Source organism: Mus pahari, chromosome 13 (genome assembly GCF_900095145.1).
Source record: "Mus pahari chromosome 13, PAHARI_EIJ_v1.1, whole genome shotgun sequence".
NCBI classification, from domain to species: Eukaryota; Metazoa; Chordata; class Mammalia; order Rodentia; family Muridae; genus Mus; species Mus pahari.
The window spans coordinates 32,017,311-32,021,613 of NC_034602.1; the positions used below are offsets into that span (position 1 = coordinate 32,017,311).

At 42.5% G+C, this 4,303-nt stretch overlaps 1 non-coding gene across 1 annotated transcript; it reads right to left on the reverse strand.

Annotated features, from left to right (window-relative positions):
* Positions 1 to 3,591: 3,591 nt before the first annotated feature.
* On the reverse strand, positions 3,592 to 3,693 carry LOC115065334. The gene has a single exon (XR_003845111.1). It is a non-coding gene; the product is annotated as a U6 spliceosomal RNA (small nuclear RNA).
* Between the last annotated feature and the right edge of the window lie 610 nt (positions 3,694 to 4,303).

Sequence of the window (4,303 nt, forward strand, 5' to 3'; positions counted from 1 at the left end):
TGAAAGGCTGACGTTGGCTTGTGTCTGCGTCCCTCCAGGAGTCTCTCGCCCTACTCAAATCTAGTTCAGAGTCTTCTTTACAGTGACTGCAGATTTCCACATGACCTGGTTCATGTCACTTCTCCGATCTTTCTTTTACTCTCCTACCCTCTATCTGTTCATTTAATATTTATAGAGTGCCTACTATGTGCCAAGGACCCATTGAGACACTTGGACTACTCTAGAATCAATCATGATCCTCCTCAAATAGACAAAGAGTTAATAGTATTGGAAGCTGGGAACCACTGCCTCTGGCTGTGTGGGATTCAGGGACATCTCATTTACTAGCCTTCAGTACTGACGCTGGGGAAAATCTTAGGCAAGCTGGGCTAAGTAAGTCATCCTAGAAAAGGTGTGTCACTGGGAATGGAAAAAGGAGAGAAGAGAAATGGGCAGTAAGACTGAATGCAAGTGTGTGTATGTGTTCTCTCTCTCTCTCTCTCTCTCTCTGTGTGTGTGTGTGTGTGTCTGTGTGTGTGTGCATGTGCACAGAGGGGGTGGTGTGAGGCCCATGTATGTATATGTGTATGTGAGAGAGAAGGAGATTCAGAACATCTGGACAGGTGAGAGAAGGCTCATGTCCTGTTCTCTAGGTTGGTGTATGAGTTTGTTTGGCTTGTATCTGCCTCAGGTTACTACGCCCTTCTCTTAGCTGTTCTCTCTGACTGAACTGCTCTCGCTCCTGGAACCAACATGGCTGGTGTCTGCTCTATCTTCAGGTTTCTAGACGCGTCTCTGCTGTGGCTGGGTGTGGAATTTAATACTCATTGTCATGTATTAAGAAGTTAGACGCATACCTATGGTGTTTAAAAGTGGCAGAGCTGGGAGGCATTTCAAATTAGACAAGGTCATTAGGGTGTTGCCATGGATATTATTGATTGTCAACTGGACTACATCTGGAATGAACTAAAACCCAAGGTCATTAGGGTGCTGTGATGGCTATTCTTGATTGTCAACTCGACTACATCTGGAATTAACTAAAACCCAAAAAGCTAGGTACACCTCTGAGGATTTTTTTTTTTTTTTTTTTAACCATTTGAAGTGGGAAGGCCCACTTTTCATCTGGGTCTTTTGAGTTGCAAGACGCACCTTCAAACTGGGAGCCTATATAACGGGCGTGGAAGAAGGAGGAAGTTTGCTGTCTTTGTCTGCTTGCTCTTTCTCTCGTTCTCACTATCCTTGGGCCATACTTGCTCAGGATTCCAGTTCGTAATGAAGACCAGCTGAGACATCAGCCTGAAAACTTACTGGATTCTTGGAACTCCCTCTAGTAGGCAGCCTTAGTTGGACTAGCTGGATGGCAGGCAACCTATAAGCCATTCTGATAAATCCCCTTTATAGATGTACATCAGTTTTGTTGGTCTGGAGCAGCAGTTCTGAATCTGTGTGTCGCAACACTTTTTAGGAGGTCAACCAACCCTCTTACAGGGCAGTTTCATAGATATTCTGCATAGCAGATATTTACATCATGATTCGTAATGGTAGCAAGATTACAGTTGTGAAGTGTGTGTGTGTGTGTGTGTGTGTGTGTGTCTTGGGGGGTCACCACATCATGAGGAACTGTATTGAAGACTTGCAGCATTAGGAAGGTTGAGAACCATTACTCTAGAGGACTCTAACTAATATAGGCATGTCACCATGACTGCATCCTGGTGGCTTCCTAAGAGGGAGATCAAAGTGTGAGGTCTCCCAGGACTCCCATTTCTACAGTATGACTTGTCATACACCCTGCGGCTTTTCTGCTCTCTGTTCAGAGCCTCCCATTGTCTTCATTTATGTAGCTAAAAGTTTATCAATTTTGTTTTTAGAAACAGCTTGGTTTTACTAATCTTCCTGTTGTTGTCACGGTTTCTATTTCTGCATAAGTCTGCTGCTGTCAGGTCAGGTTTGTTCTCTTCCTAGCTCCTTGGGTGGTTTAGCTGTTGATTTTCTTTCGAATGCTAGCGTTTCTTTTTGTACCCTTCCCTCTCAATGCTACGTTGGACATCCTCTATGGTTTGAGCATGTCCATCTTTGTTTCATCTGCTCTCAGCTTAGTTTTCGAATTCTCTTTGATTCATTTCTTCCACGACCCATTGAGCCAACCCTAGGACTCTAGGGGAGGATCAAGGAAATGGGGCCAACGCCCTCTGACATTCTTTTCAGTCCCTAGGACAATAAAGTCAAGTCATTCACCAGAAAAGTGCTGCAACTGGGGACAAATAGCATTAAGCAAACTAAGCCATTCTCAGAAAGACAAAAGCCATTACTTTCCCTTTCATTAGCAGTTCCTAGATCTTAAGTGGTAACAAAATATGGGGTGAGGTGGTGGGTGTGGTGCTAACTGGAGGCAGAAGGGAGAAGGAACAGCGTTGGGGTATTTTGTGCTCCATACACCATACCCGTAGGCAAATAAAAATAAATAATTTGTAAATGATCTAAACTTTAAAAAGTCAGTTGCTTAGTTGTCACGTGTCTGTGGGTCCCCTTGTTTGTCTTTTACTATTGATTCTTAGACTTGTTCCGTTGCAGCCAGGGAGGGAATTCCGTATGATTTTATCTTTGTTGGAACTTGCTTTGTGTCCTCATGTATGACCTCGCTTAGAGGTCATACATGTTACATGCTTTGCAGCTGTTGGATGGCATGTTCTTATGTGCCTGGTGGGAGCTCCCAGGTTTGGAGTTCAAGCAGGGGGTGGGGGTGGGGGACACTGAGGCAGGCTGTCATTTTGGGTAAGAGATTATTAGAAGAGTTATTAGTGCAATAGACAGACAGATGGTAACAGAGCTCGGGGCCCACGAGGCAGTGTGTGTGGGGGGGTGGGGGGGGGGGGGGGTGGGGGAGGCTTCTTAGAGGTCTTTGGGGGAAGGCTTTATACCAGGTGGTTGATGGATAATCCAGACTGTCTCTAACTCCTGGAGACAATAGTAATGGAGGGGCTTTGATTTATTTTTTTGTTCATCTAGTTATGATTGTTATTATATAGTCTCATTAAAAGATGTACACCTGTTTCCCTTTTCTTTTTGGTATTGTTTGTTTGTTTTAAATCATTAGAGTCTATCTTAGTCCGGAGGACAGGTTTTGTGGCAAAGCCCAGTCCCCCCACACCCTCCCCCACCGCGTGCCTACATTTCTTTTGCTATTTGTTCTGTCTGTGAAATTACTGTTTTCCACTCCATTAGTTTAACTGCGTTTCTGACCCTCCCGTCTCATGTCATCAGTAGCTATGGAATCTGTTGTGCTGTTTCTTCTTCTGTTCTTCTGTTAGTAGTTTGTATATTTATTTGCTTATTTGTCTTGAAAGGAACATCAGCATTTAGGGTAACAAAACTCTTTTGGCCTCATTATTTTAAAATTTATTTAATTCTGCTTCTTATAATTTTTCCCTTTGAGCTTAATTTGTGCTTTCCTCATAGTTTGTGATAAAAAGTATGACGTTAAATGGTATGGTGCTTTTTGCTAATGTGTGCAGTTAAAGCTATAAATCTATGTTCCTTCCTTCCTTCCTTCCTTCCTTCCTTCCTTCCTTCCTTCCTTCCTTCCTTCCTTCTCCTCTCCCTCCTCCTCTTCTTTTTACTATGGAGTGCCTTATAAATTTGCGTATCATGCTTGCACAGAGGCTATGCTAATCTTTGTCTCATTCCAATTCTGGCCTTTGTGCTCCCAAAGTGAACAGACCACACATTCTTCTATCTTTTTGTAAGGGGTTGTTACATCTGTTAAATTTTGGAGTGTAACATTTGCTATGCTGTGACATATTTTAATGTTCTCTTTGATTTTCCTTTACTTATGAGTAAAAAAGAAATGTATTGCTTTATTTGTAAACAGTTGAAGAATTTTCTAGATACATTGTTATTGACTTCTAATTTAAGTCCCCCACTAACCCCAGAGAAAATAATTTGTGTGTTTTTTTAAAAGTATGTTTAAGTATACTGAGATTCCTTTAGGTCTCAGGTGATCCTTCTTGGTAACTGGTCTGTGTGGGCTAGGGCAGTATTTGTATTGTGTATCTCTCATGAACTAGTTGGTAAAAGACAGTTAGACCTCATTGGTTGATAGAGATGTCACAGTTCCTTTGTGCTTACTCCTCCCTTTCACAGTCTCACCCAATTAATCGTCTTGTGTGTTACCATTTCCATCGTTCCTTAGGATTTTGTCGATTTTTTCCTTTCCGTGTTGTCTGTTTTTCATTCTAAATGTCTGCCAATTTAAGCAGCCTCCTGACTCTCTGTGGACCATCTTGCCTCTCCGGGGACATTCATTATAGTTCTCTGTGTTGTCTTC